At 32.6% G+C, this 22,420-nt stretch overlaps 2 pseudogenes; both read right to left on the bottom strand.

Moving 5' to 3' along the window:
* Window positions 1-1,308, bottom strand: LOC18032078 (annotated as a pseudogene).
* Window positions 1,309-4,773: 3,465 nt separating this feature from the next.
* On the bottom strand, window positions 4,774-22,268 carry LOC18033295 (annotated as a pseudogene).
* Window positions 22,269-22,420: the final 152 nt, after the last annotated feature.

A 22,420-nucleotide genomic window follows, 5' to 3' on the forward strand; every position in this document is an offset into this window, starting at 1 on the left:
TCAAGCAGAAGCCACCAATTGTTCACGACGGCGTTTGAAAACAACCAACATTTCATCCTGATTGGGAAGGTTTTCTTCAATTATAGGGACTTGCTTGAAAGTTTCAAGCCAGGCATGCAAGCGAGGGAATTTGTGTGATACAAATATTTTAACTCCTACTACATCTTCAATGACTTGCAACCAATAAACAATTGAACCAAATGCTAGGTCCACTAAGCCAATATTGTCTCCGTTGAAAAATTTCTTCTCTCCCAAGCCATGCTCTTCAACGTTTTGTAGCATTTCCAAGGCTTCCTTCGCTGTGTTTTGTAGTTCTTGTCCAGTGCTACGAAACATTTTCCAAATGGCAACACCCTGCCACAAATATTTTTACATCAGATTTTATCACCGACATGATTAATTAATAATATGTATATAAAAGCGAAAAATCGTTAGACGATATGTACACGTGTCACAATATCCTTAAATTAGAGGTTTAATAAGTTAATTAAGAGAGTTCAACCACTGAGTTGTAAAATCTGTCATTAGCTAGTAAATTCACTTTTTCCCAATGCTTCAAAAGTCATCAAATTCCCCGTGAAGTTAAAAACGGTTGTGTTAACTTTAACTTATTACAACTTTTCATATTTTAGGATAAAACAGTGAAGACACCAGAAATTAACAGTTTAGAGAACGTTTAACAAATAAATATGAAAAAGACCCCTGGGTGGCTGGGCTCGACTGGCTATGAATTCACTTTCACTTTGCGCCATCACCCGAGTTCGAGTACATATAGAGAATAAGAGTTGCTGTTTGGCGGGTGGATTTTCTTATCCTCGTCACCTCATCTAGATCTTAAAATAAATCAATAAATAAACAAATTTGAAAAGAATGAACTTAATCATAAACGTGTTTGCCAGAGTTGTGAGCGAACCTTGTCTTCAGCGAATTTGATCCAGAATCAAGCAAGAGCCCTATCATAAGGATTATTTGGCATCAAGGAGGGATTCTGTGGCCACGTCTCTTCAATGTATTGTAGAATAACCATGGACTCACAAACTGGTTTTCCGCCATGGACGAGCACTGGGATCTTCTTGTGAACTGGATTATACTTCAAAAGCAATGCACTTTTGTTTGAGAGATCTTCGGAAACAAATTCATATGGCACGCCTTTCAATTTCAGAGCCCAAATCGCCCTGTAAACAAATGGACTCGGCAGGGCCCCATGAAGCTTCACTGCAGCCATGATAATTCTAAGATTGAATTTGAATTATCGGTTTTTCTGATCGATGTTGTGTATGGCTGTTAACTCATTACATATGTTTCTGAATTTATAGTGATTTATGGAATGCACTTTCTTGAGCAGAAAGCTTCAATTTTCCATTAATAAAACGATTAATGATGAATTCAAAGAACTAGTGCAATGACTTTAATTAAATATTTTTTTACGTTGTGTGCAACCGCTTTTTGAGGTTAATATAAAGGATATTATTTTCTCCTGATCAAAACTTTTATATAAAAAAATATAATTATGTAATTGGTAGTTATTAAGTAGAAATAAAATAAAAAATAAATTTTGACCGTAAATAAATAAAAGTTCATATATGTTATAAAGATTTTTTAAAACTCAAATAAGTGCACCCAATTCCTAATTTAAAACGCTAGCCAATGAGATCAATAATTTGGTCAACCAGTCAGAGATAACCATACAATAATTAATCAAAAATTTGCCATTTGTTTTACATTTAAGACCTTTGCGTCATGCATGATGATCAATTGATCATGGATCAATTAGTCAACAAGACATTTGCCTTTTGTGAATGTGTTCACATTGGACGCAAATATAATTTGTTATAAAAAAATTGGACTAAATTATTTTTTAATATTTTTTTAAAAATAATACATCTGATCCTCGAGGGCCTGTTATTTAGTTCGTGAATCTTATAACAGGACCCATGATTTATTTATTTTTTAAATCTTATGGGTCCCCTATTATTTAATTTGTGGAATTGACGGAGGTAACTTACAGTTTCATTTTTGTAATTTACAGCTTTCAATAAATTCAGATAATATTAGGCGGTAAAAGTAGGCCAGGCTGGAGGAGTAGATCTATAAAATTTGCAAGCACTTTGCACTGTCTGTTTGGTGCCCAGAAACACACATATTTATCATCCACTTTTTATTTAACGCTGGGTTTTTTTCGACCCATAATAATTTCTCTTTGCACATCAACTTTTTAATAAAAACTTTTATTGTCAATAAATTGTTAGTAATTACTTCACTAATCCTCCTTTTTTTTTTGGGCCAATTTCTCTTTCGCAACTGACAAAATTTAATTCACATCATGTGATAGTATGATTGCAAATAAATTTGAAGTTATCTCTCGAAAGTTGTTCACATATCTTGTGTATAGAACTAAAGAACAATAGCAAAACCACTATCCTCTAGCCGATCGCTGCTATTAGGACGGCAAAATTAGTTGTAAATATGTAAATTTGTCTAAACCCATCTACAAAAATCTGTCCACTGCCAATAATTTTGTAGGTTGCGAATAAGTTTGATATTTTAAATTTAAGTTCGTTGCAGGTTACAGATGGATTTAGTATTGAAAAAAAATTGGCGGGTATCTGCCGACTAGCATTTTTTTAATTATTTATGTTTTTAATTTTAATCACAAAGATTGTCTTTAAAAAATTAATCAAAAAATATAGTAGTTAAAGTTATTACTCTAATCTTCCAAATTCCTAAACCTAACCTAACTCATGACAGTTGCACACCCTACTCCTTCAAGTATGTATGTATGTAAATGTATACACACGCACACACACACAAAATAAGCTTTTAATAAGTAGATTTAGTATTTTTGAAGTTTAATATTAATGATATGTTAATTTAATTAAATTACTTTTGTTTGTTTCTCTTTAATGACTTGAACTTAGTGATTGCTGGCTAAGATTTGATTTTTATTTATCTAATTAATGGTCAATAGTTGTCCAAAATATATTTGTTATTATTATTGACAATACTTATATATTGACTAAAAGATAGAGTAAGGCATTAATTTTAGTAATAATTATTTGCCTACAACAAAAATATTTTGTGTTAGAATGATATATTTTGTGTATTTGTTTTAATATTGAAACTTTAATTTCTCTTTTACATTGATGAAATCTAAAGTTGAGTAGTTTATGTAGATTTTTTAGTCTGTTACTATAAAGTTATATTTTGAATTATATAATTTAAATTATTAAATATAATTTTTTAATATTTATGATTTTAAATATAAAAATTTATTAAAAAAAACTACTACATGTTATGGGTGGATTTGCTAATTATTAAAAATTATAGCGAACGAACTAAAAAAAAAAGAAGCAACCGGTTACGGGCGAATTTAATAATGGCAAACTCATAATAAGCGATACCATTACCATCGGCAGCTTCTATAACGCAGGGCCGGGGGCGGTCTTGAATTGTTAGAAGTTGTAACATTAATTAGCAAACTTTTCAGCGGCATCCCTGAAGTTTAGCATAGAGTTAGATATATCCCCTTGTTTTCAAAATTAGTCTCTGATTCCCATGTTGTTTACTTTATTATTTTTTGTTTTCATTTCAATTGGATTTATAACTTCGTAATGTTGCGCCTTGTAAAATGTATGCTTAAAACGCGTGCTTCTTATTTTTTATATACTGCTAAGAGAATTTGAGAATAGAAATATATAAAATGGTGTCTCATTTATTAATTATTTATATCCTCTAAATAGCACCTAACATGCAGCTCACTTCAATGGTAAAATTAATTAAACAAAATAAAAAAAAGCATTTTTAACACCAGTACAAAAACATAACAAGTGTAAAAGAAGACTCATTAACTTATTTTATGATATTAAATTCACGCAGATACCACCAATGTTTCTCGACCATGTTTGAAAGAGACCACCAACTCATGCTGACTTGGAAGATTTTCTTTAAGTATATAAGTGAAAGTTATTACTCTAGTCTTCAAAATTCTTAAACCTAATCTAACTCATTACAGCTGCATGCCTTGCTCCTTTTATTATATGTATATATTTTAAGATGAATACAATAACTTTTTAATAAGAAGAATTTTATACTTTTCAAGCTTAATATTAACGATATTTTATTTTATTTTAATTACTTTGAATTGTTTTGGTTTAATGACTTGAACATATTGATTGTTTGCTAAAGTTGAATTTTTATTTGTCTAATTAATTGACGATAGCAATTGTATAAAATTTACTTAAAAAGATAAAATCTTAGTAGATTACAGAAAGATTTAGTAATGACAAACATGTAGCAGCCAATACACATTACCATCCCCAACGGCTGTAATATGGCCATGGGCAGTCTTAATTGTTAGAAGGTGCAAAATTAATTAGTAAAATGTTCAGCGGTATCCTTGAATTTTAGCATAGAATTAGATATATCCCCTAGTTTTCAAAATTTGTTTTTGATTCCCCTATTGTTTAATTTATATATATATATATATATTTATTTCACTTGGATATATAACTTTGTAATGTTGCGCCATATAAAATGTATGCTTAAAATGCATGCTTATTACTTTTTATATGTTGTTAAGAGAAATTGAGAATAGAAATATGTAAAATGGAGTTTCATTTATTAATTATTTATATCCATTAAATAGCACCCAACGTGCAGTTCGTCTCAATAGTAAAATTAATTAAACAAAGCAGAAAGATTTGCTTTAGCATCAGTAAAAAAAAAAAAAAAAGCACAAAGCGAGAATCACAAACTTATTTTATGATATTACATTCACGCAGATGTCACCAATATTTCCCGATGACGTTTGAAAGCGATCACCATCTCATGCTGATTTGGAAGATTTTCTTCAATTACAGAGACTTTCCTGAAATTTTCAAACCACTTATGCAAGCTTGGGAATTTGTGAGATTCAAATAGTTTCATTGTTATAGTGCAATTTATGCACTAGTTTTGCATTGTTTACTTCCCTTAATATCGATGTTTTGCACTTAATAATAGTGATTTACTTGTGTTTTACTTTTGTAGGTGCAATTCTATTGATTTGTGATAAAATTGAGCTATAAGATGATGTTTAAAGATGATTGTTCTCTTGGAGAAATTTAGGGCGTCAGAAGAACTTTGTTGACAAGGCGTGGGCGCGTACTGTCAACTGCGGACCTGCAATTTTTAGTTTAACGTGTTTTGTATTTTTGGTTATTTTTGTAATTATGAATTTAATATTTCAGATATTAGTATTTTATTTTAAATAGAACTCTAAAAGAGAAAAGAGAGAGAGTATTTAAGGGAGGAATCTATTGTGAAAACGAAGAGATTGGGGGAAAAAGAAAGAAACCCTAGATCTAAACTTTTCTCTTCTCTCTATGAAGAACTAAACTTATTTTTCTGGTTGAAGGTTAATAAAGCTTTGATTCATCACTACTGCGAGATCTTTCTTATGCTTTAATTGTTTTATTACTTTTTGGGTATTTTTTTTATTTTCTGAATTATTATTATGATTATGTTTGTTAATTAGATAATTGGCCACTATTTAAATATCAACTTAATCTATTGTCAATTAAATGATTTATCGTATGAAGATTTTAATGTTTGTGACAAATAACATAGCAGAGAGTTGTGTTGTGAGAATAAACAATCTAATTTAAATGAACCATCGTATGTGTTTGTTGATTAGGATTTGGGTCTCTCTGGTTTTTCAGGCTGTCAATTGATTAAATCCTATGATCGTATCTAGGGTTGTCTATTGATTAGGGAAATAACCAACGGTCGTACCTTGGTTATCGACTAGTTAAGGAGAGATTGGCTATTAGAGGGTCTCAGTAGCTATAACCGGTCTATTCATAAGAAATAATAATTTATATTTGAATCAATGATCAGTAGTCGAATCAAGCTGAGTTAATTCCTTCAACCAGAGCTTTCTCCAATTTGAATTACAACTTTAATTTGCATTCTTGTTATTTTAATTTGATTTTTATTATTGTCAACAAAACCCCCATTTTATGTTTTACGTTTCAAAAGGATTTAAATAATTACCGATCTCTGTGGACACGACCCTATTCAATCACTGTACACAATTTATTTAGAGTAAGTATTTATTTTTGTTGGCTTCGACAACCATAAAATTTTGGCGCCGTTGCTGGGGATTGGTGTCATTTATTTAATCCTTTTTACGTTTTACTTGGTGTATGGTTCGTTCTTCTCGTACAGGTACACTTTCGTTTGATCCTGAAATTGAGAAGACAGCTCGCCAGCTAAGACAGCAGACGAAGCTAGCTAAGTAACGATCCTCGTCGCCTTTGATTTCTGAAACAGATACGGTGCCTGATTTGGTTGAATCATCTAGCGATTCAGAAGAACAAGTGATGGATAGATTTGCACCTGTAGAAAGAACTCTTAGAGAGTTAGTTGAACCAGACTTGAATCAGCAGCCACTCTGCATTCAATATGTAGACTTAGAGGTAAATTTTGAATTAAAGTCTGGTCTCATTCATTTATTACCCAAGTTTTATGGTTTTGCAGGTGAAGATCCTCATAAACATTTCAAGGAGTTTCATGTTGTATGTTCAAGTATGAGACCACAAGGCGTGACTGAAGAGCAGATTAAGCTGCGTGCTTTTCCTTTCTCTTTAGATGACTAGCTAAAGACTGGTTGTACTACTTGCCTCCTGGATCGATTACAACGTGGAATGGTTTGAACAAGCAGTTCCTTGAGAAGTACTTTCCTGCTTCAAGAGCTGCCAACATCAGAAAAGATATTTGTGGGATCAGACAACTTCCTGGGGAGACTTTGTATGAGTATTGAGAGCAATTCAAACAATTGTGTGCCAGCTGTCCTCAGCATCAGATTTCTGATCAACTTCTTATTCAGTATGTTTACGAAAGACTATCATTAATGGAGAGGAGTATGATAGATGCTGCTAGTGGAGGCGTGTTGGTGAACAAGACCCCTACTCAAGCAAGGGAGTTGATCTCAAATATGGCTGCCAATGCACAACAATTTGGCAGTAGGCAAGATCCCACTTCAAGGAAGGTGAATGAGGTAAATATTTCTTCTGTTAAACAACGTTTAGATAAACTTACTTCTTTTGTGGAAAAGTTTGTTGTAGGTAATGTGCAATAGGTAAAGACTTGTGGCATCTGTTACAATATGGGTCATTCAACTGATATGTGTCCTACGCTTCAAGAAGAACCCGTTGAACAAGCCAATGCAGTTGGAGGATTTCCAGGCATGCCTCAGAGGAGGTATGATCCTTATACACAAACATACAATCCGGGGCGGAAGGATCATCCCAACTTCAGCTATGGAGTTAGGCCGTCAGGATTCCCATAACAGTATCCACCAAGATAACTAGCACCTCCACAGTCAAACTCCAAGTCAGGTATATCTCTTGAAGAAATTGTTAAATCACTTGCGACTAACGCTCAACAATTTCAACAGGCAACTACAACAAGCATTCAGAATTTGGAGAGCCAAGTGAGTCAATTGGCAACTACGATGAGCCGTCTAGAGTCTCAAGTATTAGAGAGATTGCCTTTACAATCTGAGGTGAATCCCAAGCAAAACGCTAGTGCCGTCATCCTTAGAAGTGGGAATGAGTTGTAAGAGCTTAGTAAGAAAGTGACAGAGCATGTAGAACCTGAGCTTGAAAAGAATGAATTGATGCCTAAATCTCAATATACGCAACCCACCAGAGCGAAACCCCTACCTATTGTGATACCTCCTCATTTTCCAAGCCGGTTTGCAAAATCTAAGAAGGAGGAACAAGTGAAAGACATCCATGAGACATTTCGCAAGGTTGAGGTAAATATTCCCTTATTAGATGCTATAAAACAAATACCTTGATATGCTAAATTCCTTAAGGAACTGTGCACCTCTAAGAGAAAATTAAGAGGAAATGAAAGAGTTCACATGGGGGAGAATGTTTCAGCAGTTCTCCTAAGTGCAAGGATCTAGGTATGTTTACTATCCCTAGCAAAATTGGTAGTGTTAGAGTTGAGAAGGCTATGTTAGATCTAGGAGCTTCTATTAATGTCATGCCTCGTTCTATTTGTTCGTATTTGAATGTTGGTGCATTAAAAGAAACTGGCGTGATAATTCAATTAGCTGATAGGTCTAATGCATATCCTGATGGGGTATTAAAAGATGTCTTAATACAAGTTAATGAGTTAGTTTTTCCTGCTGATTTTTATGTACTTGATATGGAAGAGGATAACTCCTCTAATTCTGTCCCAATTTTGCTAGGAAGACCTTTTCTTAAGACTGCTAGAACTAAAATGGATGTACATAAAGGGACTCTTACTATAGAGTTTGATGAAGAGGTTATAGAGTTCAATATGTATGATGCCATGAAATATCCCAGTGAGGAACATTCGGTATTTTCTATGGATGTTATTAACCCTATAGTGCAGGAAGTTTTTTATTTGGATGTTAAAGATTCATTGGTAGCTGCTTTAAATAACAGTTTGGACCTCAAAGGATTGCAAAAGGATGAAAATGAGTTTGTTTTAAATTTTGTATTGCAAGAGATAATTTATTAATTAAATTCTTTGAGAACTTTAACTCATCATATGTCTAATATTGAATTACCTTAATCTCATGCAAAACTTCTTCCATCTATTTTGCAGGCACCGAAAATAGAGCTTAAACCATTGCCGAGTCATCTAAAGTACATGTTTCTAGGAGATGATGAGACACTTCCGGTGATCATCTCTTCAAAGCTTAGTACTTTAGAGGAAGAGAAACTTATTAGAGTGCTGAAGGATTACAAAAAGGCTATTGGGTGGACAATTGCAGATATTAAAGGGATAAGTCCGTCCACGTGCATGCATAGAATACTGCTGGAGGAAGATGCCAAACCTTCAATTCAAGCTCAACGTCATTTGAATCCACTCATGATGGAAGTAGTGAAGAAATAAATTCTAAAACTTCTTGAGGCAGGTATAATCTATCCAATTTCAGATAGCAAATGGGTAAGTCCGGTACAAGTGGTACCGAAGAAAGCTGGTATAACAATTGTTGAGAATTCTTATAGTGAGTTAGTACCTACCCGAGTTTAGAATGGGTGGAGGGTTTGTATTGATTTTAGAAAGCTTAATTCACTCAGTAGGAAGGATAATTTTCCTATTCCTTTTATTGATCAGATGCTTGAAAGGTTGGCAGGAAAATCTCACTTTTGTTGTCTTGATGGCTATTTAGGTTTTCATCAGATACCAGTTGCGCCTGAGGATCAGGAGAAGACTACCTTCACATGTCCTTTTGGAACCTTTGCGTACCGACGTATGCCATTTGGTCTTTGTAACGCTCTCGCCACTTTTCAAAGGTGCATGGTCAGTATTTTTTCAGACTATGTAGAAAACACTATAGAGGTATTTATGGACGATTTTACGATCTATGCTGATTCTTTCGATGATTGTCTCTATAATCTGAAGAAAGTACTTGAAAGATGCATTGAAACAAACCTTGTCTTAAATTATGAAAAATGTCATTTTATGGTAGATCAAGGCATTATTTTGGGTCATGTAGTCTCTGCTAGAGGCATTGCGATAGATAAAGCTAAGATAGATGTTATTAAATCTTTACCTTATCCCACATGTGTGCGGGAAGTTCGTTCTTTCCTTGGTCACGCAGGTTTCTATAGACGATTTATCAATGATTTTTTAAAGATAGCTTAGCCTTTATGCAAGCTTCTTCAGAAAGATGTGACGTTTGATTTTAATGAAGCATGCAAGGTAGCCTTTGATAAGCTCAAAGAGTTATTGACTTCAGCTCCAATTATACAGCCACCCGACTGGAGCCTCCCTTTTGAGATAATGTGCGACGCCAGTAATTATGCTGTTGGTGCTGTTCTCGGACAAAGGGTTGGAAGAGCTGCTCACGTGATATATTACACATCAAGAACACTTGATAGTGCTCAGTGTAATTACTCAACAACGGAAAAAGAACTTTTAGCTATTGTTTTTGCTTTAAAAAAATTCCGCTCATATTTGTTGGGTACTAAAGTGATTTTTTTTTTCTGACCATGCAGCTCTCAGATATTTACTCGCCAAGATGGAAGCGAAACCGAGACTTATCCGCTGGATCCTACTACTTCAAGAGTTCAACTTGGAGATCCGTAACAAGAAAGGAACAGAAAACTTAGTTGCAGACCACCTTAGTAGATTTACCACGTGTGAAGAAGCAACACCTTTGAAGGATGATTTTCCAGATGAGCATCTCTTTGTAACTAAAGGTATGGTTCCTTGGTATGCTGACATTGTCAATTACTTAGTTACAAGAACACTACCTAGTGATCTGACGAGGTCTCAAAAAGATAAAATTAAGAACGATGCTAAATACTATGTTTGGGATGACCTTTACTTGTGGAAACATTGCTCTGACCAAGTCATCAAAAGGTGTGTGTCTGAGTTTGAAATTCCTTCTATTCTTCAGTTTTGTCACTCATATGCATGTGGTGGTCATTTTGGTCCTAAAAGGATAGCATCCAATGTGTTAGAATGTGGTTTATTTTGGCCTACTTTATTTCGTGATTCATACATATTTTGTAAGTCGTGTGAGAATTGTCAAAAGACTGGTAATTTAAGTCATAGAAATCAAATGCCACTTACCCCTATTCTTGTGTGAAATATTCGATGTGTGGGACATTGATTTTATGGGACCTTTTCCTTCATCTGTTGGCAATGCTTACATTCTTTTAGCAGTGGATTACGTTTCTAAGTGGGTAGAGGCTAAGGCCACCCGGACTGACAATGCTAAAGTTGTTGTAGATTTTGTCAAGTATAATATTTTAGCCAAGTTTGGTGTACCAAGAGCGGTGATAAGTGATAGAGGCACTCATTTCTGTAATTGAGTGGTGGAGGTTTTGTTCAAAAGATATCATGTTACTCACCGAGTGTCTACCGCCTATCATCCACAGACAAGTGGACAAGCTGAGATATCAAACAGAGAAATCAAGTTTATTCTTGAAAAGACAGTTAGTCTAAATCAAAAGGATTGGAGTTTGCAATTAGATGATGCATTATGGGCGTATCGCACCACAATTATTGTAACAATGCCGAAGAGGAAAGCATTAACTTCCAAGTCATCTAAAAAGACACCCGTCGCAAAAAAATCCAAGATTGCCGCTCCCACTACGGTTCCATGGAACACAGTTTCAGATTTACGCCAAGCCGTAAGACAAAGATCGAAACATGGAAAAGGCATGAGTGTTTTGCCACTTGCGGAATCCAATCTCGGAGGGTGCCTCGCATTCGCGACTCAACAAGAGAAAAAGAGGTACAAAGATATTTCCATGCGCAAAATACTTCCAGCTAAGTATATTCATTACCCGACTCTTGAAAAATTGAATGTTAAGGATAATTTTGATTCTTTGATAGATAAGATTGGGTTGCGTAAGTTTGTTGATGTTGATTGTTTGGGTTATGTTGAGTTGATTAGGGAGTTTTATGCGACTTTTCAATTTAATATACCGAATGATTTTACTTTGCATATCCCGGATGTCATAAAGTTTAGGTTAATAGGACGAAATTTTTCACACTCTATCACGGATTTTAACCTAGCTTTAGGATTCATTGATGATGATTATTCTTTTAGTGATGCATATTTAGGAACAACTTGTGACTTTAGCGAAAATTTTGAGCCTTATGGTCTTTAGCGTAATTTATTTGTTGATCACAATGCCTATGACCCGAGTAAATCAAAGAGTTCTTTCTTACGTGATCCTGTTTTGAAATGTGTGCATCGATTCTTAGCATATAATTTTTTAGGAAAGAAAGATCACTTAGTAGTTTTCTCTAAAACTGAATTTTATTTTATCTGGTGCATGTTAAATGATGTGAGGCCTAATTTAGGTTTTTGGTTAGCGGATCAATTTCAAAGTGTGCTTAAACGGTATAGGACTTTATTTCTTGGTCCATACATTACTCTGTTAGCTATAAACCTATGTGTGCTTGATCCTAACAATAATGATTTGCATCCTGCTTGCAAAAAGGAATTTTTGGATATGTCTGTGTTTGAAAAAACAGGTGTGGTCGAATTCAAGGAGGGGAGATTTCAGTTTACTGAACCAGGACCCACTCAACCTCCAAAGAAGCTTTATGCTAGGAGTGGTGCTACCTCTGATGACGAGTTTGACGACGACACTGCTGCCCTGCCAACTATTCATTCTACATCAGCACCACCTTTGAGCATTCAGTTAGAGAAAATGAAGCACAAGCTAAACAAGATGGAGCAGAATTTGGCCGCATACTTCGAGAGTGTGGGATTTATCTCACCATTTCCGCCAAGCCCATAGATGTTATGTGGATCAAAGTTCACAATTCAGGGAAGTTTTTTTTTGCCTTTAATCTTTTATCTTTACGCTTTAATTTTTATGTGAGCTTTGATTATCTTACATTAGGGACAATGTAAGTTCTTGGTGTGGGGGAGGGATTTTTGCATTATTGATGTCTGGAAATATTATTTTCACTCTACTCATCTATTTTCACTCTACTCATCCTTAAATGAGTTTGGAGTTAGTATGTTTCATATAATATTATTTTTCTTTTGTTTTCTTTCTCACTACTCTTTTTCCATCTATCTCAAATTATTTACATCTATTTTTTTTATTCTATCATACTCTTTCACACTAACATTTTATCTTCCACTTTTTATATTACTACATACATCTTTCTCACTTCTTATCATTTTTACCTTTCCTTTTATATATCACTCATACCTTCTTCTCATTCTAAACCACTATTGATGGTTGATTCATTTGAAAAGTGTACATGATTTGATGGCAAATTTACCAACTTTGTGAGGATTTTAGCCTATGAGCAACCACTTTGCTCTAATATTTTTGTTATGTGAATATCAATCTTAGTTTGTTTATTCTAGAACTTGGTTTGTTATGCATGTTGAAGCCGTATTACAGGATTTTATGCATTAAAATGATAACGGCAAACCGTTTACATTTTTCTATTCTCGCATTTTCTTTTTTTTTCTCTACCCGAAGACCTTTATTTACTATCTTTGTTTGAACCTTAACCATTACCCATCTAATTCTCTCCGTCTACTTAACCATGTTTCTTTTTTTTTGAGCTTCAATTTAAGGAGATTTTGGGACTCATTGTGTGGATATATTTTGTTGCTTTTTCTACCTTGTATTAAAGTTTCTCAATTAGATCAACAAGCATTATACTTGAATTAAATTGTGCAAGGTTCGTTTCTTTTGTTTGAAAAAAAAAACAAAAAAGAAAAAGAAAAAGAAAAGAAAAAAGAAAAGGAAAAAGAAAAAAAGAGAAAAATAAAAATAAAAAAAAATCAAAAAAAAGAAAAAAATTGTTTACATTCTTGGTGACTTGAGTAGAAATAAGCATTTTGATATCATAAGTTCATTCAATGAATTCATTCTTCTCATTTTGATCTCTTTTTCTTTCGTAAACCTTTCTTTTTCATTTAACCTATTTAACCCTATTACAACCTTTTTAAGACTCTTAGATTTTTGCATTTTATTCATGTTTTGTGGATTGTGATGTGATATATGAGCAAGCTTATGGTAATAGCATTCTTTGATTTGATTTGAATGCATAAATGATACCCTAAACACTTTGAGTGCATGTAACTATGGCCAATGGGCCGTGCTGGCTGTCGGCCCACAATGGCTCGTGGGCCGGCACGGCACGACCCACCAATTTGGTGGGCCGTGCCCACCTTTTTTCCAGTTGAGCCCAGCACGGCCCACGGCACGAGCCCGCTCGTGTCGTGTCGTGGGCCATGCCCAAAAAAAGCCCACCAACTTTTTTTTTTAGCGTGCTTAAAAAAGTCCATGTGCCTAGCGTGCTTTATTCAAGCCCACGTGCCTGACGTACTTTTTTATGCCCACCAACATAATAATAATAATAATATTCACAATCATAATCATATTAATTTTTATTAAGAGAGCAATTAACATTTTATTATTAGTTTATCACAATTTCACAACTATATATTTTATTTCACAATAATCAATCATAATTCATAACACAACAATACATAAATTTAATTAAATTTAATTCCATAGATCATAATAATAATTAATTAAAATTAAAAATACAATCCTCGAATAATCATTACAATAAGTCATAACTACGAAATATTAATATAACAAATCATAGGTCACAACTTACAAGTTACAACTATAAAACACGAACTACGATCAATTGACGAATAACAAGCACGAAAAAAACATTTATTAATCACAACTATGGATACGGGAAACGAGCAAGGTTAATTCTATCTCGGCTGGTGGCGAGCTAAACAATTTGACACGTGCCGACATAAACCCAAGGTGCCGTGGCTGTTTGAATAAATAACTTCTCGATGACAATAGTTGCACCTCAAGATCATCCGCTTGTAAGGACGACGCAAACTATTATCTATTATTTCCTCCCTTACTGTAGTAAAATTTTGAAAAAGCTCATTTAGAAAACGACTTCTGGGCTGATTTAGCCTAGCATTTTGTTGAGGTCCAACTACATTAACACCGTATTCTTGAGGGTGTTGAGGTTCTTCTGCATTCATATTATGTTGCTGCGGATTCATAATGATTTTGGCTTTTAGAATATTGGAAAGTTTGAGGAAAAAGAAGAAGAATAAGAATTGTGAAGCATCATAGCATAATGGCGTGTATATATAATATTAGATAGTAATAAAAAGACAAAAATTAATTTTATTTACTTTGTCGGTGGGAGTAAAAAGAGTAAGTAAAAAAATATTTAGTGAAATATAAATATAGCCGTGAGGCAAGTGCTTGGTTGGCATGTGGGAAACAAATCTTAAATTATTTAAAAATCTGCAATTTGCACGTCTGCATGTGCACTATATGACAAGCTGACAACTACCGTGTTGAAAATTTGAGTTGAGAATTTAAATTCAAAGAAATAAAGTACTCTACATAATGAATGCAAGCTCCTCCCGTACTACTAGTTTGTTATTATAATATTATCTTATCAACACACTTGTGATAGGATTTATTAACATTGTGATAGTTGCGTGATTCTCTTGTAACAATGAACCATAATTTTTTTTAATTTAATATGTTGTTTTGAAAAAAAATTAATTACAAAAATTATTTTTAAAAATAAATAACAACGGTGCACTTAGAAAATAATTTTTTCTAATTATTAAATAATAAAAAAATTCTAAATTAATTTTATTACTCACCCAACGGATAAAAAAAATTTGAATTAATTCAATTAAAAAAATTCTGAATTAATTGAATTACTCACCCAACGGACAATTTTTTTTTTGAATTAACAGTAAAATTGATATGACTACTCAATTTTACAGTATAAGCAGTCGGACTCTGATTATCAATTAATGTTTTCTGATTTTTAATGACAAAAAAAATTTAAATCAATTTCATATTTTCATTACTCACCCAACGGACAAAAAAAAAACTGAATTAATTGAATAAAAAAAATTCTGCATTAATTGAATTAATAATAAAGTTGATATGCCTTTCCAAAAAAAAAACAATAAAGTTGATAGACTTGACTAGTCAATTTCACTTTCACAGCATGGGCATTCATGACTCAACAATTAGACTTAACTAGCTTACAGAATTTGTAAGCTATAGACTGCAGCATCAGCCGTTGGATGTGGAGTGAGAAACTAAACAATAGACAATCGAATGGTGGGAATGGGATGACAGGAGACGTTTGTTACAGTCTTGCAGAATCGGTACCATAGAGTCATAGACAGATCCCTCAACAATTAATTTTTAATAATAAAAAATTCTAAATTAAATCAATTGCTCACCTTACAATTCCAAGTTTCCAACGGACAAAATGAATGATAAAATGTAACTGTTTAATTTGCTGCAGCCTTGCAGAGTTGCAGGAAGCTTTGCAGTTGTAGACTTGTAGGTTTGCAGCGTGTTTGTTCGTTTTTGACCGTTAAAATGTTTACTTTTTTATTTGCTCGTTTCTAACCGTTAATATGTTTACTTTTTTATTCTATTTAAACGATTAAATTATTTTCGAATTCATCTCACATTCTCACTTCTCAATTTCTAATTCTTTATCTCCTCGTTATCTCTCTTATCTCATCAATCATCTCTAGTCTCTGCTTGCCCAATCTTCTTTACTACAATTCCAGCGCCTTTATTTACCAAAACACTAATTATATAAAATGTCTCACTCTCATTTCGAGTTAGATGAGAATTTTAATTTTGTTGAAGAGGGAGAGGAAGTTGCAAATGAAGAAATTGCTGCACCAGAATTTGATCCAAGTAATATATTTATTGTCCCACCTAAACGATTGCCTCCTACTTCTCAAGCAAGTCAAAGTGGTTCTACTTCTTCAACTGCCTGTCCTACTACTACCTCCAAACGACAAAGAACATCGATTGTTTGGTCATGTTTTACTTTGGAAAAACATCAAATCAAAAAAGGTGAAATGGTGGATCAAGCAGTGTGCAAATATTGTCAATTTGCTTTAAGTGCCAAAAGCAATGGTGGAACTAGACATCTTAGACGACATATGGAAACTTGTCAGACAAAACACGAGCCACAAGACCCAACACAAACCCAACTCTCACAATATGGTTCTAGATCTTCCGGTATAACATCATTCAGATATTCACAACAGCACATGCGAGAAGGATTGGCTCGGTATATTGCTGCAGCAGAACAACCTTTAACATTTTCAGAAGATGAACGTCTAATAAATTTTTTGCAAAGGTATGTTCAACCTCAACTTAAGAAAGTGCCTAGAAATACATTAAAACGTCATTTAACTAAAATTTTTCATGACATGAAAAAACTTTTAATTAATACTTTTATCAATTTTAATGGTGTTATTTCAATTTCTTCTGATTGTTGGACTGGTATTAATATGGTTGGTTATTTTTGTGTGACTTCGCACTCTATACATGAGATTAATGGTAAATGGAGGTTGGAAAAAAAATTGCTTGCATTTCATGAATTAGAATATCCTCACACTGGTTCAGTAATTTATGCAGCTATAATGTCTGTTTTAAGAGAATATGAAATTACTGATAAATTGTTTAGCATATCATTTGATAATGCATCTGCCAATACAGTGGCAATTGATATGTTTTTGTGGAATATTTCTACTCTCATGCCTGCACGTGGTTCAAAAGTTTTTCATTTGAGATGTGTGTGTCATATTATTAATTTAATTGTTCAAGCTGGTATGACTCATATAAATCATTATTTAGAAAAAATTAGAGCATCCATTTTATATATTAGAGCACCTTCAAGACGTCAATAATTTTTAGAGACATTGAAAATTTTTGGATTGAAAAGGAGAAAATTCAACCTTGACATGAAAGTTCGTTGGAATTCTACGTATTTAATGTTGCTTTCTTGTCAAAACTATTCTGAAGCAATTTCTAGTTTTTACAATGAGAGAATGAATGATAAAGATTATCATATCACTGATTATGATTGGAATGTTGCATTTAAATTTATGAATTTTTTAAAGGTATTTTATGATGCTACTCTTGCATGTTCTACTGTTTATGAGCCTACTTCATGTAGAGTGTTAATGCACTTGTACAATATAAGTTATACTTTTAAGACTTTTAGAGAGAATATTACGTTTAAAAATATTTGTGATACCATGGAGGAAAATTTTCAAAAATATTGGAAAGATATTCCCCACCTATTTATTTTTGCAGTAGTGTTGGATCCTACAATCAAGGAAGTTGGTGCAAAACTTTTAGTTGAGGGTATTAGTGAAAATTTACAAACCGGACTTGATACAAATTTTGATACAATTATGTCCTCTATGCATGAACTTTTTAATTTTTATCGAAATAAATTCGAATTAAGCAATACATATTCTAATGTTCAACAAGCATCGACTTCTTATAAAAATCCAGCTCACCTTTTGTTACTCAAAGGTAAGGGTGTTGCCTCTAGTATTGATACTAATCGTAATGAATTACAAAGATATTGTTATGCCAATCTTGAAGATTTAGCAACTCCTTCACAATTTCAAAATTTTGATATTTTAGATTTTTGGATGGGTAAGATATCTTTTTTCCCTATATTATCCATTATGGCCCGTGATCTACTAACCCCTCCAGCTTCAACTGTAGCATCAGAATCAGCTTTTAGTATAGGTGGCAGAATTCTAGATGAACATCGGTCAAGATTGTCATCAGAGACATTAGACTCTTTGTTGTGTTTGAAAGATTGGGAAGATGCTGAACGCCGAGTGCAACAAGATTGGCAAAATGCTTTAATTAAACAAATTGAGAGTTTGAATGTTGATCAAGATGAAGTGGATCCAGATTATGCAGAGTACTGAACATTGAAGCCACTTCCAAATACTAGAAAATTTTTTTTCTTGTAACTTTTTGATACAATTTTTATTAGTGAGAAGGTTGTAAATTTGCAAATGATAGATGGTCCAGTAGGTGCCAACCTAGTTGGGATGTACTGTTAACTGTAGTGATGCAAATTACACCTAATTTTATTTGAATTACTAATATTATAATTGTACTTTAACTTCATTTAATGAAAATGTAATTTTTATTTATCATAATTTTTCTTGTGTATAAAATGGAAAATATTTCATTCACAAATGAAACGTATCTCTATTAAATATTAACTAAGTTATGATTTAATATTAATATGAAAAATATTTCATATAAAAAATATTTTATTATTAATTTTGTAAAAAAATTTATTTTTTATTTATAATTTATAAATTTATTATATTTATAATCTTATTTATTAAAATCATGATATTTAGTTATTTACTTATTCATTTAATAAATTATAAACATAAATAAATAATTAAATAAATATCATAAATAACATTATTCATTTAATAAATATCATAAATAAAATTATGATATTTATAATTTTATTTATTAAAATCATGATATTTGCTTATTCATTTAATAAATTATAAACATAAAAGATTAGAATATTTATTTAAACTAAGATTTAATAATTTAAATTAATTTTTAAAAGTCTATGCTAAAAAATATATTAAAACATTTAATTTCAAGATATTGTACTTTAATTTCATAACATTTTATATTTACTTTTTGTTAAAAAAAATTACTTAGATATATTTTGGCCCAAGTGCTATTAATGGCTCACGGGCCGCGTGCTAGCCCACTAATGAACTGTGCTTATTACGTGCTTTTTCGCGTGCCGTGCTTTGGCCCATCTCTAATCGTGCCGTGCTTTAAGGCCCGTGTGCCTAAAATTCTAGGCCCGACACGGCCCACATGCATGCCGTGCCGTGCCTCGTGCCTCACCGAAACGTGCTCGTGTCGTGCCGTGCCACGTGCCGCCCGGCCCATTGGCCATCTTTAAGTGCATGGAGTGAAGTCAATGAGAGGGCTATTAAATCTTGTTGCACTTGAATTTTGAATGGATCTTCTTGGTGGTTGAAGGTTTTTATTCTAGCTTATGAGATTCTATGCTTTAAAATCCTTGCCTCTCAAATGTTGATTAACTTAAATTCTTGAGGCATGCTTGCTTAAAATTGTTTTTGGATGAGTTGAGATGAGAATTGAGTGGAAATTTGGGATTAGTCTTGAGTTATATGCTTGAGGACAAGCATCATCTTGGTGTGGGGGAATTTGTTAGAGTGCAATTTATACACTAGTTTTGCATTGTTTACTTCCCTTAATATCAATGTTTTGCACTTAATAATAGTGATTTACTTGTGTTTTACTTTTGTAGGTGCAATTCTATTGATTTGTGATAAAAATGAGCTATAAGATGATGTTTAAAGATGATTGTTCTCTTGGAGAAATTTAGAGCGTCAGAAGAACTTTGTTGATAAGGCGTGGGCGCGTGCTGTCAACTGCGGACTTGCAGTTTTTAGTTTAACGTGTTTTGTATTTTTGGTTATTTTTGTAATTACGAATTTAATATTTTAGATATTAGTATTTTATTTTAAATAGAACTCTAAAAGAGAAGAGAGAAAGAGTATTTAAGGGAGGAATCTATTGTGAAAACGGAGAGATTGGGGGAAAAAGAAAGAAACCCTAGATCTAAACTTTTCTCTTCTCTCTATGAAGAGCTAAACTTATTTTTCTGGTTGAAGGTTAATAAAGCTTTGATTCATCAATACTGCGAGATCTTTCTTATGCTTTCATTGTTTTATTACTTTTTAGGTATTTGTTTATTTTCTGAATTATAATCATGATTATGTTTGTTAATTAGATAATTGACCACTATTTAAATATCAACTTAATCTATTGTCAATTAAATGATTCATCGTATGAAGATTTTAATGTTTGTGACAAATAACATAGCAGAGAGTTGTGTTGTGAGAATAAACAATTTAATTTAAATGAACTATCGTATATGTTTGTTGATTAGGATTTGGGTCTCTCTGGTTTTTCAGGCTGTCAATTGATTAAATCCTATGATCGTATCTAGGGTTGTCTATTGATTAGGGAAATAACCAATGGTCGTACCTTGGTTATCGACTAGTTAATGAGAGATTGACTATTAGAGGGTCTCAGTAGCTATAATCTGTCTATTAATAAGTAATAATAATTTATATTTGAATCAATGATCAGTAGTCGAATTAAGCTGAGTTAATTCCTTTAACCAGAGCTTTCTCCAATTTAAATTACAACTTTAATTTGCATTCTTGTTATTTTAATTTGATTTTTATTATTGTCAACAAAACCCCCATTTTATGTTTTACGTTTCAAAAGGATTTAAATAATTACCGATCTCTGTAGACACAACTCTGCTCAATCACTATACAATTTATTTAGAGTAAATATTTATTTTTGTTGGCTTCGACAACCATCATTCACTCCCATTACATCTTCAAGGACCTGCAGCCAATAAGCAATGGCTCCAAATGCTAGGTTCGCTAAGCCAATATCGTCTCCATTGAAAAATTTCTTCTCTCCTGGGCCATGTTTTTCAACGGTTTGAAGCATTTCCAAGGCTGCCTTCATTGCATTCTCCAGGTCTTGTCCAGTGCTGAAAAACATTTTCCAAACAGCTACTCCCTGCCACAAGATTTTATATCTAATTCTTATCACCACATGATTAACAATATAAACGAGGTAAAAAGAAATTAGATAATAGGTACACACGCATCAAAGTATCTTTCAAAGCCTAGACGTTTCAAACTGTCAAAGTATCTAGAAGAGTTTACCCACTAATTTTTAGACTAATTTATTATAACTTTTAGAGCTTATTCAAGTAGAATTTTTGTTAGTAAAATTTAATTGTTAATGAAAATTTTCATTAATTTTTTTAAATAACTTTAATAGACAAGTTTATAAAGTAAAGTTATGAAATAAATAAATAAAATAATATTATAAAATAAATGATGAACATTTTAAACTATTTAACTTTTTAAAAAATCCTCAAACTTCTATTTCCAAAAAATTAAATTTAAATTTTTACTAGTATAGGTAAAAGAATTTATTTAACCCCAAAAGTTCTTCTAAAAATAAAACTAAACAATAATAAAAATTTGAAATGAGATTTTTTGATTAAATAAACACTTATTAGTAATAAATAAGTCATATCAAACAAATACTTAATGATATAAAAGGAAAAATATTAAAAAAAAAATCCTCTTATTGTTTTAGTAAATTATAATTTTGCTTTCATGTTTCGAAAGTCCTCAAAATTCCCCCTATCGCTAAAACAATTATATTTTAATATTTTACCCTTGATGCAGTAAAATCCACGATTAATTAAGAAAAATTTCTAAAGGTAAAAAATTTAAAGTAATTAACCGAATTTTTTTGATAATTTTCTCTAATGTAAAATAAAAGGTTCATTGAGCTTAGTCGGCCGTGAATGCATTTTGCACATGCGAGGACATTAGTTTGAGCATTAATAGTAGATAAAAATTAATGTTTAGGGAGTCATGTTTCTCATATACAATGAAAAATTAAAGTATATAAAGAAACCCGACAAGATTAATTAAATTTATAAACGTGTTAGCAAGAAAAGTTGTGATGCGAACCTTGTCTTCGGCAAATTTAATCCAAAAACGAGCTTGAGCTCTATCATAAGGATCACTTGGCATCAACGAGGGATTGTGTGGCCACATCTCTTCAATGTATTCGAGAATAACCATGGACTCGAAAACTGGTTTTTCGCCATGAACGAGCACTGGTATTGTGAACTGGGTTATACTTCAAAAGCGAAGCACTTTTGTTGTAGAGATCTTCTTCAATGTATTCATACGGGATGCCTTTCAATTTCAGAGCCCATACTACCTTGTTGCTAAATGGACTCGCCCATCCCCCGTGGAGCTTCACTTCAGCCATGTGTCTGAGATCGAATTTGAATATGTGTGTGGTTGTTTTGCTTAGCTGATGAGTTATTGCATACGTACATCTGAATTTATAATGATTAATATTGGAATATCGAGTGCGCTTGCTTGAGCAGGGAGCTTCATATCTCCAATTTATTTAATAAA

The sequence above is a fragment of the Citrus clementina genome, unplaced genomic scaffold, assembly GCF_000493195.1.
Source record: "Citrus clementina cultivar Clemenules unplaced genomic scaffold, Citrus_clementina_v1.0 scaffold_9, whole genome shotgun sequence".
In the NCBI taxonomy this organism is placed as follows: Eukaryota; Viridiplantae; Streptophyta; class Magnoliopsida; order Sapindales; family Rutaceae; genus Citrus; species Citrus x clementina.